At 42.3% G+C, this 17288-nt stretch overlaps 2 long non-coding RNA genes across 5 annotated transcripts in view; both read right to left on the bottom strand.

The window, feature by feature from the left end:
* LOC309650934 overlaps positions 1 to 17288 on the bottom strand; it is a 55048-nt gene that overhangs the window by 19206 nt on the left and 18554 nt on the right. For 2 of the 4 annotated variants that reach the window (XR_014257831.1, XR_014257832.1), the window contains exons 3-4: positions 741 to 869; positions 562 to 660 (exon numbers count right to left, since the gene is read on the bottom strand). The exons of 1 other annotated variant lie outside the window; for it this stretch is intronic. This is a non-coding gene — a long non-coding RNA (uncharacterized lncRNA). The remainder of the gene's footprint in view (positions 1 to 561; positions 661 to 740; positions 870 to 17288) is intronic. One more of the 4 variants, XR_014257833.1, reaches the window with a different exon arrangement.
* LOC309650939 lies at positions 5619 to 6583 on the bottom strand. The gene is made up of 2 exons (XR_014257839.1): positions 5827 to 6583; positions 5619 to 5767 (listed from the first exon to the last, which is right to left on the bottom strand). It is a non-coding gene; the product is annotated as an uncharacterized lncRNA (long non-coding RNA).

Here is a 17288-nt window from a genome sequence, read left to right as displayed (position 1 = left end):
TTTATCGTGTCAAATTTTTTCTTGCAGCTTTATTTTATTGAAGTATAGTTGATTTACAATGTTGTGTTAATTTCTGCTGTACAGCAAAGTGATTCAGTTATACATATATTTATACATTCTTTTTTTAATATTTTTTTCCATTACGGTATATCATAGGATACTGAATATAGTTCTCTGTGCTCTACAGTAGGACCTTGTTGTTTATCCATTCCGTGTATAATAGCTTACATCTGCTAACACCAGCCTCCCACTCCATCTCTCCCCCAACCCCTCCTCCATATCACGTCAAGTTTTAAAGTCCTGTCTTACTCTTCTGAGGGCAACGTACACTTAAATCCATACAAGAGTGTGCCAGACCCACCATGACAAAATAGCTTTATGTCAGAGTAACCCTCCTGATGATAACCTTTACAAAACTTGAGGGAAATTATTCAAAAGCAGTGGAGAACAACCGAAGCATACAAAACCTGGATAGAATATAATCCTTAAAAAAGGGGACCCATGCTAGGCAAGCTCCATATGTATCCAGCTTTTCTCCTAAGGGACATTTCCAATACTTACCAATTCTGGGAATACAGCCTAAGTGGAAGGTAGCAGTCATACTGGATTCAGGAGACAGAGCCCAGAGTTCATGGCTTTCATAGTGGCTGGAAATTAATCCTAGAAAGGAGGGAACCACAAAATGTGAGCCCCAAGTTCTACACACAGATTTCCCTGGAATATTAATAGTTGGTGTATACCTGAACAGCTTCTGTGTAGACTGGAACTCCAGGATATGTAGTGGAAAGGAGCAGAGGGGGGTGAAATTGCTCACAGAGATTTCAGAAGCTGCCTTATACTTGCAAAGTCTGCCAAGTTAGAGGGGTTTTCTGTTGAAAAACAGAAAGGCAAAACTTAAGTAGACAAGCCCTTACACAGCTCATGGTCAAGGGGGTACTGCTGGGTCTCTGCTGCCAAAAGAAAACATAACCCATCTGGAAGGAAAACCAGAGCCCCTATAACTTATCATTCAGTCAATGATAAAAAGGGAGTCAGTTGACTATCAGCTAAGTGAGACAGCCAACAAGAGAACTAGAACCTCAGGAGTTTCAGATACTGAAGTTAGCAGATGAGGACCTTAATGTCCACCCTGAACTGAAAAAGAAAAGAAAGAATAGACAAGCAAGAGGAATGGATAAAGAAGGTGTGGTGTATATATAATGGAATATTACTCAGCCATAAAAAAGAATGCAATAATGCCATTTGCAGCAACATGGATGGACCTAGAGATTGTCATACTGAGTGAGGTAAGTCAGAGAAAGACAAATATCATATGATATCACTTATATGTGGAAACCAAAAAAAAAAAAACTGTACAAATGAACTTATTTACAAAACAGAAATAGAGTCACAGATGTAGAAAACAAACTTATGGGGATTTCCCTGGTGGTCCAGTGGTTAAGACTCCGCACTCCCAATGCAGTAGGCCTGGGTTCTATCCCTGGTCAGGGAACTAGATCCCGCATGCTGCAACTAAATAAATAAATAAATATTAAAAGAAAAAAAGGAGAACAATCTTATGGTTACCGGGGGGGGGGGGGGGAAGGGGGAGGGGTAAATTGGGAGATTGGGATTGACATATACACACTACTATATATAAAATAGATAGCTAATAATGACCTACTGTATAGCACAGAGAATTCTACTCAGTACTCTGTAATGACCTATGTGGGAAAAGAATCTAAAAAAGAGGGGATATATGTATATGTATAACTGATTCACTGTGCTGTACAGCAGAAACTAACACAACATTGTAAATCAACTATATGCCAATAAAAATTTTAAAAAAAGAACATAAACAAATCGCAATTTATATAGAGAACTAGAATTTTTCGATCAAATGAATATTTTATAAATAAAAATATAATATCTGAAATTAGTAACTCATTGCATAGGCTTGTGAAAGGAAAATCAAAACAGAGTCTGTATTGCAAAAAGAGCTCTCTGCACGGAGCCTGGAGGCTCTGGAGGTAGTGAGACTCATGCATGTCTCAGCCCAGATGGAATCTGAATTATGACCATTTATTGTCTTAACGTAGGATCCAGAACATCTGCATAATGTTCCAGAAACTCAAGATACTTATTGGACCCTTACCCTAAATAACTCATGGTCGCCTGTCCCTTACGGATAAATATTTCCTTTTTTGTGTCAGAGTCGATCACAATTCTCACCAGACAGTTTTAAATACCTTGTGACTTTTACCTTTATAAGCCACTTTCTCTTCCCTGAAATCCTCTTTCAGTTTTACCTGAGTCTGTGTCTCTCGAATTGCAATTCCTAAGACCCTAAATAAAGTTCTTTGTTCTTTGCAACCTTGATACTGATTATTATTCAGCAGGCTTAACAACACATGAGACACAGCAGAAAACAGGATTAGTAAACTCACAGACGAGTCATGAGAAAATATCCAAACTAAAGCACAAAAAGAAAAAAAGAAAGGAAAGCTAGGACAGAGCACAAGAAATACGTGTGATGTAGTCAAAAGGTTTAACATACATACAATTGGAATTCCCAGAAGGCAAGGACAGACTGAATGGGGCAGAAGCTGTATCAGAAGAAAGACAAGCAGAGAATTTTCCCAAACTGATGAAAGTATCAAACTACATTTTCAAGACCCTCCGGAAGTGAAAGCAGCATAAATACGATGTAAACACATCTACGTAGTGCTAGACATTTAAATTAAGTTCTACTTTTTATTATGACAAAAATAACTGTTATGAACGTTCTCTTACACATATTTCTGCACAAACAGGAGTATTTTGTTTGTGGAGGAGAGAATGATTAATAAATGGTACTGGAAAAATGGAAAGAGTTCCATTTCAAAAATTTTGGGGAAAGGAAATATAGATCTATACCTCACATTTTTCAGAAATAAAAGCCCTAAATTGATTACAAACCTATCCACAAAAACCCCACGAATTATAAAAATATTTAGGAGAAAACCTAACATTTTGATCATGTTCCAGACACAGCTCCACCACTGCCTTCCACTTTAAAGTCACACTGGACACGTCCCAGGCTGACTATTGATCCAGCAAAGGGCACATGAGAAGCCTCCTGACTATCAGTGTTTGATCCAACCTGATTTCATCCAGTAGTTCTTTGGATGGGTCATGTGCTCTTTCTTTCATCCTTTTCAGAAATCATGCACAGAAGTAGATTGAATGTAGGTCAATGCTACCTAAATGCATTAAATGGACCATTAATTACCAGAGTACCTAATGAGCAGACAACCAACAGTACTCTGGGGGGAAGGGCTTGCCTACAGTAACTGCTTTGCCGGGCTCTTGATTTTTCATTTTTTGCTTTTTCTTTTATGCAGTCCTTATCAGAACCACCTAAAGCTCCCAAACTCCTAGGACAAAATAATCATTAATAAATAATTTGGTGAATTGCTGAATTAAACATTAAGCAAGATATGCTGGCACAGCAACTGAAATTCAAATGAATAAAAAGACTTCATTTGCTTAGAAAATTAATTTCTCTTCCTTCCTATGCCCCTACTTTACAAACCACTAGCCTGTAGTTTGTCTGAAACTACATGTCATTGTGTCTGAAATCACACCAGGAGAAGGAAATCGTATTACATTTTCCACTGGCAGTGTCAGGTCCTTGGGTTCAAATCCCTGCTTCAAATCTTCCCAGTTGTGTAAAATGAGGATAATAATAGTACCTACTTGCAGAATTGTGTTAGGATTAAAGAGACTAACATATACATTTTTAGAACGGTGCCTGACACATGGTTGGTTAGTCCGCAGTGGTTACTAGGTTGTGGTTACCATGATAAAAGAAAAATAAAATAGATATTATAAGACAAAATGAGATAAAGCAGTGTGGGTTCTGGTCCTTCTGGGGAGTTTATTGTTCACAACTTTTTTTCTCTAAAGCGTCAGATCATAAATATTCTAGGTGTTGCAGGCTACACATGGTCTCAGTCACATATTCTTTTTTTTTTTTCTACAACCTTTTAAAAATATAAAAACCACTCTTAACTGGCACACGAAACAGGCCAGATTTGACTTACAGGCCAAGTCACCACCTTCATTATGATATTTCCTAGGAAGAAGTTAATCATTGTAATAACCAAACTGGTTAAAATCAGTTTGTGACATGTGTACACATTCTATACCCAACCTTGTCTCGTTGGCAGGAATATGAGTTTGAACTGTATGAAGTTGCCATTTCTGTAGGTCAAAAACCGTCAAATATTGGCAATTTCATGTGGTTCTATCTAATAGTAAAGACACACAAGCTGTGACGTGGATTTCACATCTTCTTTCCCCTTTGTGCTTGCATCTGTAAGATGTAAATAAGTTGTTTGGATGGAAAATTAAAGCCCATCAAGCCGAATGATTTGCATAATGGAAACAAAATACATGAATAGTTAGGGTTTGCAGGCATTATTTGCTTTTTGTTTGTTTGTTTGTTTTTTACTTTTCAGCCAATTATCTTCACCAGGCGTAAACATTTCCTCCGCCCTGTTTCCAGCTTTTTCTGACATCTCTTCCTTCCCTACTTTTGGATTTACCAGCTCTTTACCTCATTTCCATCCTCTTCTTTCTAGTTGGCGTGTGTTTATTTTTTCTACATTTAAGGGATTGCACAGGCTTCCAGGTTGCATGGTGGTAAGAATACTGGATTGTTCTGGGTAAATAATATGGAAAAACAGAGCGTAGGTGGGGATTCTGGAAACAACATGTGCTTGGGCCTCAGAAAGCTTTCCGTGCCCAAACCTCACAACGAGAACATCTAGTGCTACGCGCTGCTGTAGAAAGAGCTGTTTTTTAAAAATAGACAAAGCCCTATTATATAAAGGGAAAACCATGGTTTTTGTCATTACAGAGTTACAAGCACTCCCTCTCCTGTCAGCCTGTAGCATGTGCTCTCCTGGCCGCTCTGTACATCCAAGGAAAAAGTCCTTGATTTAAATGAAACAACGCTGCAGAATGAAGTTCGTCACTCGCAGAAGTTTGCGTGATGTGAGCCCTAGGAGAGAATCCAGGACAGCCCAGGGGTAGTGACCCCGTATTAAAATGCAATGTCTCACAGTGCTGGTGACTGCCGTAGTCCTATGCTGTTTGGATGGCCAGGCCAATCTGTCGCAAACGTGGCCAGTTTCCTGGAGTGAGTCTCTAATTGTAAAGGCTTCAAATAATTCACTGTGCAGAGAGTCCTAGCTCTGTGACGACTTGTTTGCAAAGCCCTGAAACACAGCAGGATGGGCCCACAAGTTCCATGACCCTGATCCAAATTCACCCAAAGACGAGTGGCTTAGAATGGGATGATTCACGTTTCCGCTTTTTTGTTGCATTTCCCCCTTCTTTTTTTTTTTTTAAAGGCCAAGGAGCATTTTTACTTGCAAGACATCTCGAAGCACATAGCTGGCGTCTTTGCTTTGGAGCTCCACACTGCAGACTTACAACGTTAGGCTCTCACACGGGAATCAGATAACCTGTCCGGTGAAGGTCCAGGCTCCCACCTTCTGGTACATCTGAGAGACTTGGGAACAAGGAACAGGGAACTATTAGGGTGGCTGGCACATGTTTTAAACATATTCTTACTGGGATGCTCTGTACCCTTTTTTTTTTTTTTTTTTTAATTTATTATTTATTTATTATTTTTATTTTTGGCTGTGTTGGGTCTTCGTTTCTGTGTGAGGGCTTTCTCCAGTTGCGGCGAGCGGGGGCCACTCTTCATCGCGGTGCGCGGGCCTCTCACTGTCGCGGCCTCTCTTGTTGCGGAGCACAGGCTCCAGACGCGCAGGCTCAGTAGTTGTGGCTCGCGGCCTCAGTAGTTGTGGCTCACGGGCCTAGTTGCTCCGCGGCATGTGGGATCCTCCCAGACCAGGGCTCGAACCCGTGTCCCCTGCATTGGCAGGCAGATTCTCAACCACTGCGCCACCACGGAAGCCCAAGCACTCAGTATTTTAATGTCTTGCTGTGAAAAGGCAATTGTGGAAGTTACCCATTCACCTTCCTTTTTTTTAAATTTTAGAAAAAAATAAACTTTTAATCTATCATTTATTCTTAAATTTAGTAATACTAGTTGGATGTCCTTTTTACTCCAGTCGTCACTGTGAGAAGCCCTGAGATAAGTCAAGATTACTGACAAAAAGCTTGGGGAATCTGAGGGTGTGACCTGATGTTTATGGTTTTGGCGAAGAGTGGTAAAGATGCTGAACGTGGCTTCCCCAGCAAGCATGATCTGCCCAGCAATGGGACTAGGTCCATGGAATAGCTGCCCTTTGTAACTTTCATTTATTATGCTTTTCTTGGCGTGGCTGGTTTAAGTAAAATCTGATGGAGGAGGAAATATGAAATAGAATGAACAGCCCAGGTCACAAATGAACCTACCTACAAAACAGAAGCAGACTCACAGATGTAGAGAACAGACTTGTGGTTGCCAAGGGGGAGGGGGTGGGCGAGGGATGGAGTGGGAGTTTGGGGTTAGCAGATGCAAACTATTATATATAGAATGGATAAACAACAAGGTCCTACTGTAGAGCACAGGGAACTATATTCAATATCGTGTAATAAACCGTAATGGAAAAGAAAATAATAAATAAAAATTTAAATTTAAAAAAAAAGAATGAACAGTCCAGGGTTTCATCATACAATGTGCCCCAAGCCCAAGAATGCAGAAAAATTAACAAGATGTGTATCGTCAATTTTTTTTTTGTCAACTCTATTTTATGAGAGGAAAGACGATGGCAAAGAGTATGGTTAAAAATTCTGGGTTTTCCTTCAAGATTTATCACAGGGATAAATTTGTCCAGTGGTCTATGAGCCACAAAACAAAAGAGGAATACACAATCCTCTGTTGTGTTTCTAATTACAAATGAAAGCCTTTTGTTGACAACACTTATGGAAATAACAACACAAAATTAGCCACTTACTATTATTTATAACACTGTGGCAAATGGGAAAAGCATTTTTGCTTGCTTATTCTCATTTGCATTCTGAGTGTTTCAACTGCCATATATTTAAGTTCTACATAGATGAAGCACTAGACATTTTATTCTCTTTCTCTCTGCTTTTACCTTTTCTTCACCCACTTTTCTACCCTTTCTTCATCTAACTCTGTGTGAGAAAAAGATAAGCAATGTTTGTAAATTATAAAACACCCAGATGGCTAGGCTTCCTTATCTGTTCTCTCACTCCCTCTGCCCCTCATTGTATGGCCATTCCTGATCCACTTTTTCCTAATATTATTCGATGCCCGCCCCCCTCACATGACTCAAGCAGCTGCTCTGACTCTTGGAGTGATATTAACATATTTGTTTTGAAATGAGGGAGAAAGGATAGGAAAAAAAAATGGCAGAAGCTGTTGACTTTCCTATAAATGTTTCCATAAAACATTTAGTATTTTCTTCGATGTCTCATCTGGGTCTCAAAAATATCAATCACGGATAACAAACGAAATTCCTTACTTGTCGTGTGAGGACTAGTTCAATATCCTGCCCGGCAATGGCACATGAGTCCGTTTTCTTTGTACCTGGTCGCTGGGATCTCTGTGTTGAGCTTAGAATTTAGTATTTTGTACATTTCTTCTGGCCTGGACATTTTAGGTAGATGTTTGGTATTATCTGCTGATTTCCTGCGGCTGTTGACACATTTTTAGACTTTAGAGATAGATCGCCAAAAGGAAGGACTTCCTCTCACCTCTGAATTACCCACTTTGCAGTGCAGCGTCCAGGGGCCCATGTGCTGTTGTTGCATAAGCTGACGTCTCTGGCGCGTTTCGAGCCCTAGAAAATGTCACACGGGGAGTGGGAGACCTACCTCTGGCGGGGGCCACTCCAGGAAAGCGGACAGGGTGGGTGATCCACCAGCCAGGACTGCCCCAAACCGGATGTTCCCAGGACTTAGGACTTCACGTTTTGAAAGTGGAAAAGTCCCAGGCACACCAGGACAAATCTGTCCTGACTCAGTCAGCGGGGAGTGTCCCAGTCTGTACCCTGGGTCTGACACAACAGTCCCATTTCCGGTCATTCTGTCATCCTTGTCAAACATATTTCCATCTTTGAATGTGAATTCTGCTAGTCATTTATCCTTTCCTTCCGCAAGCGTTAAAAAGTCCGAACACAGGACTGAACTAGGATTCTGAGTGAGGTGGGTGGGGATGAGTGTCTCTACTTAAGCAGCTGCTGTGTAGACCTCATTCCGTCAACTGTGGACGAAGCATCTCTTGCCAACATTGTTGGCCCTCGTTGCTGTCCGAGAGGCAGGTTTTAAAAAGCTGGCTGTGGGCCTGCGTTCCAGAGGGCCGACCCCATTGTTCAGTCCCCTAACATGAGAGGCATAACTTCCAATCCCAAGTCTGCCATGAGCAGTGCAGCCTGCAGCCTCGAGCTGCCGGAAAGCCCTCATCCCGAAGGCAAGCTTTTGGGAGCCAAGATGGCGCCAGCCCAGCTTCCTTCCTTGGTGCCCCAGCACATGACCCACAGAAACTGCATATTTGACACAAAAGGGATGGGAGTGCAGCTGCCCCCCATCGCTCATCTTTACTAACGTTTCTCTCTTGAGGACCCTCTTTCATTCTCGGCTTTAATGAGGGGAGGGGACAGGAGAAGCTCCTCTCCACAAGCCCTACATTTCTCACCTGGCCAATGACAGCATCCTTCCTCCTCTCCTTGAGAGACGGGGTTCAGTGGTAGGGCTGGTTCTGCTGTCTGTTTGGACTCTTGGGGGCAGTTTAGGGTGTTTATGGGTCCACTTTGGATCTGTTTGCTTGTGCTGAGTTCCAGCCAGGCCTCCACAGCTGACACTTTAGCTCCAAGAATTGCTGATCCCCACGTTGGAACATTCCATGAACGACTAGACAACTTGAGAGGATGAAACCTGACTTCCTGGGCACCATCATGGCTACTGGAGTGGGGCCCTCCTCCCGTGACCTGCAAATCTGTGTCTCCCCAACCCAATATCCTCTGCTTATTGCTTTCTGATGACGTCTGTCTTCATCCCCTACACGCTCCCTTCCGGCTGAAGGTCTTCCCCTTTGGGAGCCGCCTACACACTCGTCTGGACTGTATGACCATCTTTTGGCCGTATTTTACTGTGGGGTAGCATTTTCACGGTGACGTAGGAGTGTTACAGTAATGACTCTCTCCAGCACTTGCTGTACTTGCTGCTTCACACCTCCGGCCGCCCCCCTTCACCTGGCCGCCCCTTCTCCCTTCTTCTCATCCTCTCCTCATTCTCCCCCCTACTCCAGCTCATTCTCCGCGATTCGCGCTGAAGGAAGCGTCCCTGATTCCTTGGGCGGGGTTCGGCCCCATCCTCTGGGCTCCCGCTGCACTTCACACACCGGGAGGACGGTCTGAGCTACTCTGTTTCTCCCTGTCCCTCTCGGTTGACTGTCCGATTCCTGCAAACGCCAGAGTCTCTCACTCCGTGGATGTGGAGGGAACGTGGAACTAAATGGTCCTCATTTGAAAGAAAGGGGTTTGCTGTGTATGTTACATTTGTCATAGAGAAAGTCCGTTTTAGGAAAAGCATAAGGAAGAAACATGACTGATGCACCGGGGATGGTCCTGTTGTGTTCTTTGAAGCCTTAGTGAGGCGGGTGAGTCATTCCACATTTTGCAAATAAGGAAACTAAAGCTCAAAGAAGGAAAGTTAGCTCATGAGTGTGTGAGCTTGAGACGAATAGAGGGCTGGCTGGCTCCAAAGTCTGGGATCCTTTGACTATGTGTTTCGAAAAAATAAAGGGGAGGGAAGGAGGGAAGAAGGAAGGAAGGAAGGAAGGAAAGGAGGGAGGAAGGAGGGTAGGAAGGAGGGAAGAAAGGAGGGAAGGAAGGGGAAAGGAAGGAAGGAAGGAAGGAGGGAGGGAAGGAAGGAATGAGGGAGGGAAGGAAGGAAGAAGGGAAGGAAGGAAGGAAGGGGAAGGGAGGGAGGGAAGGGAGTGGGGAGGGAGGGAGGGGAAGAAAGGAAGGAATGGAAAAGAAAGAAAAGAAAAGAAAAAGCGAAGTCTATATGCCTGTGTATTTTGCCCTGGCTTGGCTGATAAAAGAATCCCAAAACGAACGTGGGCTGGGCAAGGACCGTCACCCGCTGGCCACACGCACTCTGCAGGAGATGCTGGTAGATCTCCATCCCCAGGCAGGGCTGTGGAGGTATCCTCCTCACGCACTGACATTCATGGCCCGGGATGCATGAGAGCCATGAGACGGGCACCAGTGTCCCCTCTAGACACCTGGACATACTTCCAAACACGAAGACGAAGCTTAACCCAGCCTAGCCTGCCCGCTCCGTCCTTCAGATGACTTTTAAGTTTCATAGGACAGTGTTCACAAGCCGAGGTGGCCTTCGCCTTCTCCAGCTTCCGTCCGGCTTGGTTTCCTGCCGTCCGGGCACAGGCAGCTGCTGAACGTTGGCAGGGACCTCTGCGCTTTTCCAGGGTGCTACAGGGGAGCAGACGCGGGGCTGGGTCACCACCCGAGTCCTGCCCAGAGGAAGCTCAGCTGGCAGACAGTTCGTGGCTTATTGGAACAATTCCTTTTCTGTAATTGTTGGATTGGTAGATACTTAATGGGGTTTCTGGTCACCAGTATTTGCTTACACAAGGCCAAACATCGTCCTTTGTCAAGGGCAGAATAAAAGAAGAGAGCACTTTATAAACTAGAGAGTAAGTTGAATACCCAAGGAATTGGTGCTTAAGAGGTCAGGCCCTGACTTCAGACTCCCTGGGCCCGCTCATTTCCTCCCTGGGCAATTGGGTCAAGTTCCCGTGGCGGCCCAGCCTCAGTTTTCTCGTGAGTCACAGATGACGAATAAGAGTCCCTGCCTTCTAAGTCAGTCACAGTGATTCAGTGAGATGAGGGCCAGAAAGCCTGTTGTTAAGCATGTACTTGGCCCCCGGTGAGCATTCAGTAAACGTCTCCAGAAGCCACCTTCACTACCCACTGGAAGAACAATGCATGGCAATTCAGACACTTCAAGCTTTTACCCTGGAAACATCATTACCGCGGACATACCGCAAAGACGTTACTGCTCACCAACTGCCTCGGATATATTTTTTTCGTTGTCAGGTGCTTTTAATTCGTTTTGATTTCATTTAATAAATCTGTTAGAGTTAAATGGAGGAAAATAGAGCCCGAAAAAGGGAGGAAAGCATTTCAAGCTGTATGTAATCAGGTGGACAAATTATAAACATTAAACTTGGCTGCATGCGGCTTGAGAGCAGCGAATTGTAGCACAGGATCTAAAATTCCAAAGCATAAAAGAAACTTATACGAAGATAACCTAACTACCTGTGACTAATGTATTTAAAAAAAAAAATGATAGTTGGGGTCAAAGATCTAATCTGATCTGCACAGAATAGATCTTGGGCTTTGTTTTTCAGACAGGCTGGAAAGGGGATTTTGGTACTACGAATGCTCCAGGGGGAACGAAATGCTGGTTGGTAAAACGGAAATTCAGATTCGCTTCCTCTCGGCGATAGTATGGGTCTCTGTTCACATTTTTATCTATGAGTATCCTATTTCTAAATAATGTGCTCCCTGCTCAGAGCATGCTTTTTCTTCAGTAACCTCACTGGTTGGAAGAGGGTTAGGGGGTGAATGTGCATTTTAGCCCAAAGTGCTATTGTGTTTCTCCTCCACTGGAGAAGAACGGAACTCTTATTCCTGCTGCTTTACGCCCCAAATGGCAGGGGCGACCTCTGGCCTCCATGTTGGCATCCAGGACCAGAGGCTGTCTTACAGTACCTCGAATAAAGATAATGAATAACTTGAAAAAGAATAGATACGTATATATGTATAACTGAATCACTTTGCTGTACACCTGAAACTTACATGACACTGTAAATCAACTATAGTCCAATATAAAATTTTAAAATTATTAAAAAAGATAATGAACACTTATTCCACAGCGGTGGTTTCCTGAAGCTGCAATTCTGAGTTTTCTACCAGGAACCCAGAACTGTCATCAGAATAAATCCCACTCCGATGTTTGTTGTCTTTCAACCCCTTGCAGTGAACAAACAAGTGAGTGGGATAAATAGGGTGGAAAAAAGTCTCCACGCCAAAGGGACAAGTTCTCAGAGAGACAGGAGCTTCCTTTGCTTTATCTGAAAAACATCTCTGGCCCCTCATTCTGTTGCATCCTTTCCATCCAGTGTTTCAAGACAGCGTGCTCATGGGCTGCTCACGAGAGGCTGGCCGCAGGTATCCTGGACACTGTGCTACAGGGACACGTTTGCTCGAGTGCCACTGGACACTGGCACACGAGGCCACACAAACACAGCCTCGGCTTTCTCCACACCAAGCGAACAAGCAGTCCCTTCTCGGAGGAGGTTACATCCTTAGGACTGGCATTTGGTGACAGACGGGCAGTCTTCATTACATGGAAACCCAACTCCTGTCACCTGGAGGGGTGACACAACATTCCATTCCAGACTGTCAACACGGGCCAGGACAATCCACACTTGTTTCCTACGAAACACAGTGACTCCCAGCAACAAATAACCCCTTAACCTAATTCAAAGGATCTGTCTGTGTGGGACTTTTTGGCCCAAACCTCAGGGTCAAGGGGGCTTCACATTTTAAATGTTCTCCAATGGCAATTCTTTTGCCAAGAGAGATGAAGGGAGCGTGTCACAAATATTGATCCTAATTCAACCTTTGGACACTTAATATTAATCAAATCGAAAAGCGGAGAGATGGTCCCAAAAAGGAGGCACCTCGTGAAAGCGCTACAAAACCTGGCTTTTCATTAGGGGGTTAAAAAAAAAAAAAGTGTATCCATTGCCAAGTAGGAATAAAAACTCTCCATGCTTCTCATTTTAATCTTTGAATCACCTTTGTGGAAAGCATGGAATTTTTAGCATTTCAGGGGGTCTGGTATGTCTCATATTTTTGAGCCTATGGCATACAGGAAAAAAAGAGAGACACTCTCTAGAGGAAATTGGACCTCCCTGAAACTGGCCCTGAACTGACCCTGTCATCACATTATCCATTTTCAGACCCAGAACTCAATGTTGTAAGATCCCTGGAAGCAAAATTCTATTAACCAAGTGCTGTTACAGCCAAAATCTCCTTCTGCCTAAAAGATGTCTCCACCTTAGTCAATGCCTCCCGCAAAGGGACATAATCTGAAGCCTCAGAATTTTATATAGAAAAGCTATATGGTCATTTAAGAGTCTCTTGGGATTTGTTAGAATGTGATTCTCTCCCTAACAGTTGGCATTCAAATCACGGCTCCAGCTACACATAATCGCAACTGGAATTAAGTAGTCAGTTTCCTGATTTGGAAATTGTATAATTGCCAAGACTTTACTGGGCCTTTTCCAACATGAAAGTATAAGACAAGAGTACATTCTATGATATTCACATGCAAAAGAATGAAACTGAACCCCTACCTCATACCATATACAAAAATTAACTCAAAATGGATCCAAAAAGTAAATGTAAGAGTGAAAACTATAAAACTCTTTAAAAGGAACATAGATGCACTTCTTAGTGACCTTGAATTAGGCAACAGTTTCTTAGATATTACACCAAAACACAAGCAAACAAGGAAAAATGGATAAATCGGACTTCAAAATTAAAAATATTTGTGTGTCAAAAGACACTATCAAGAAAGGAAAAAGATAACCCACAGAGTAGGAGAAAATTTTTGCAAATCAAACACGGCCAGGATCAGTACACAAAACATATATTTTAAAAATCTTGCACTCAACTTAAAAAGATAAATAACTCAATTTAAAAATAGGAAAAGATTTGAATAGACATTTCTCTAAACAAGATAAGCAGATGGCCTATAAGCACATAAAAAGATGCTCAATGTTATTAGGTATTAGGGAAATGCAAATCAAAACCACAACGAGACACCACTTTATACCCACTAGGACGTCTGCAATTAAAAAGGAAAAAAAAAGAGGAAAGAAAAACACAACATAACAAGTGTTGGTGATGAGGTGGAGATACTGGAACCCTCCTACATTCCTGGTCAGAAAGCAAAATGGTTTAGCGTCGTGGGAGTTTGTTATTTCCTCAAAAATGTTACACATAGAGCTACCATAGGACTCAGTAATTCCACTCCCAGGAGTAGAGATTTGAAAATGTATGTTCAAACAAAACCTCGAACACAAATGTGCATAACAGCATTATTTATAATAGCCAAAAAGTGCGAAAAAGCAAATGTCCATCAACTGGATAAACTCTTTTTATTTATTGAGAACCTGTTTTGTGTTAGGTACTGTGCTAAAGTGTAATATTTAATTTAATCTTCACAATTACCCTATCCTATAGACCACCCTATTGTATGAATTTGCTGTTTTGTATTCATAATGAGGACATCCAAGCTTGGGAAGCCTAGGTGACTTACCAGAGGCCACTGGCTATTGAGCATCAGAGGTGGGACCACAAGTAAAGCAGTCTGGTCCCAGGGTCCATGTAATAACCTCCATGCTTTACCATCTCGTAAAGTCCTGAGTGTGCTCTGTGGGTCCAACTGCATGTCACTGTCTTCTAGGGTAAAAGATCAGGCAAGATCCTGGTCAAGTAACTGATGCTGATTAGGAAAGACTCAGGGACCAGGCTGCCCAATTTTGAGGGGGGGCACCTGGAAGCTCCTCTCTATTAAGTGGAGTGTTAAGTTGGAGATTAGACTCAGCCCAGTAGGGTTCCTGGCATAGAGCCCCCGACCGTGGCTTAGGAGCAGGGAGACCTGGGTCCAGCACTGTGTGAATGCTCAAGAAAAAAACCTTTCGTATCAGCAGATGGGCAGAACTGGGCTCTGGTCCTGGAGGGGTCAGGGACTGAGTCTGTGGTCTCGGGACTAGCACACGGTAGGCAGGGGTGAAGACCAGGGAAACTGAGAGATCCACCCTAAATAGACTAAGTCTCCCAAAGTGCACTGCTCCAGCTGCCTCTTCTTCCTGTAAGACAGATCACAGGACTACAAGATCCTGCCTGGTGGGATCCCTCAAGGGAGAAGCAGAGTAAAACAATAGAGTTCGCCATAGCAAAGGTGATGCAGACTGGAACGGAAACTCCACTTTTCCCTTGGCATGACTCTGGGCCAGGTGCGTGAGTTAAAAATGTCATGAGTGTTGGGGAGTGTGGGATCCCCAGGGCTTGGAGCTTGGGTGGTCACAGCCCCACCTTCTGCAGAGGGACCAAAGCAGAGTTTCTGAGGTGGAAGGAACACTTCACTCAGCTCAGCTGGCTTTCCCCAAAGAGGTAGCTTCCTTGACTATGTTGGCCAAACTTAAAGGATAGAGCCTCCATGGCTGGGCGAGAACGCCATGAATGCTTTAGGTATCTAAGGCACTAAAAATCTTCAGAGAGTGGGCAAGGCTTATACTGACCTTTATGATTATTGTTGTAATAGAGAATCCTGAGGCCTCATTTAATGTCTGCATCTCAGACACAGATTACAGGAAGGAAAGAGACATTTTTAGCCTCTTTCATTTTTGCTGAAGAATTTTGCAAATAGCATATGTCTAAGAATGAAGAAGTCAAGATTGGAAACCAATGTATGCACAGCAAAGAAACCATAAACAAAATGAACAGACACCCTATATAATGGGAGAAAATATTTGCAAATGATGCCACCGACAAGGGAATAATTTCCAAAATATACAAACAGCTCATACAGCTCAATATCAAAAAGCAAACAACCCAATCAAAAAATGGGCAGAAGAGCTAAATAGACATTTCTCCAAAGAAGACATACAGATCACCAACAGGCACATGAAAAACTGCTCAACATTGTTAATTATTAGAGAAATGCAAATCAAAACTACGAGGTACCACCTCAAACCAGGTGGAACAGCCATCATTGCAAAGTCTATAAATAACAAATGCTGGAGAGGCTGTGGAGAAAAGGGAACCCTCCTACACTGTTGGTGGGAACGTAAATTGGTGCAGCCACTACAGAAAACAGTATGGAGGTTCCTCAAAAAACTAAAAATAGAGTTGCCATATGACCCAGCAATCCCACTCCTAGGCATATATCCAGAAAAGATGAAAACTCTAATTCGAAAAGATACATACACCCCAATGTTCACAGCAGCACTATTTACAATAGCCAAGATATGGAAGCAACCTAAGTGTCCACCAACGGATGAATGGATGAAGAAGATGTGGTACATACACACAATGGAATATTACTCAGCCATAAAAAAGAACGAAATAATGCCATTTGCAGCAACATGGATGGACCTAGAGATTGTCATACTGCGTGAAGTAAGTCAGAAAGAGAAAGATAAATACCATATGCTATCACTTACATGTAGAATCTTTAAAAAAATGATACAAATGAACTTATTTACAAAACAGAAACACTCACAGACTTAGAAAACAAACTTATGGTTACCATAGGGGAAAGAGGGGGGAGGGATAAATTAGGAGTTTGGGCTTAACCTACACACACTACAATATATAAAATAGATCATCAACAAGGACCTACTGTATAGCACAGGGAACTATAGTCAATATCTTGTAATAACCTATAATGGAAAAGAATCTGAAAAAGAATATGTATATATAACTGAATCACTTTGCTGTACACCTAAAACGAACATAACTTTGTAAATCAACTATACTTCAATTAAAAAAAATAAAATTAAAAGCAAAAAAAGATTGGAAAACAATGGGTTAAACAATGTTATATTGGCTTCTTGACAGTACATTATAAATCTCCCAGAAGGGCACATAACAGACAAGTCTTTTGTGGAGAATCTAACTTGATAAAGTTCCATGTAACACATTTGTAGGAAACATTAGTTAAGTTGAAAAGAATTTCACCTACTTTAAAAGACTTCTATTGAAAAGAATACCATCATCATCAGTATCAATTTCTCTTAAAGTCTTTACTTTTTAGGCTCCTTTCAGCCTAAAATGGAAAAACTCCTCTAGGGACTGATTACCTTCAATCATGATAAAAAATTTTCCCTGGTGTAATTAAATCACTTTAAGCCACGCTTTCTTCTTCTTCATCGGTAGAAACAGAGTAAAACACGTCAACACTTTCCTGTATTTGAAACAGGCTCTATAGCCTCTTCCACCCACATGATTTTTTCCAGCAAACAAACAAAAACAAACACATGGCTTTCATGCATCTAACTAAGGCAAGGAGAAACCCAATTAATTCATTGCATGTGTAATACACGTAATATGTTGAGACTGCACACATGTCAGTGATATAAGTAGATGGAACAATAGAAAAAGTGCCAAGATTAGGATCCAGGAAAGTAGTGTAACTTGAAGAGAGAAGAATTTGCTGAGCTTATAAATAGGACT

The sequence above is a fragment of the Balaenoptera physalus genome, assembly GCF_965194825.1.
Source record: "Balaenoptera physalus genome assembly, chromosome: 20".
NCBI classification, from domain to species: domain Eukaryota; kingdom Metazoa; phylum Chordata; class Mammalia; order Artiodactyla; family Balaenopteridae; genus Balaenoptera; species Balaenoptera physalus.
This window is presented reverse-complemented; position numbering and strand designations above follow the sequence as displayed.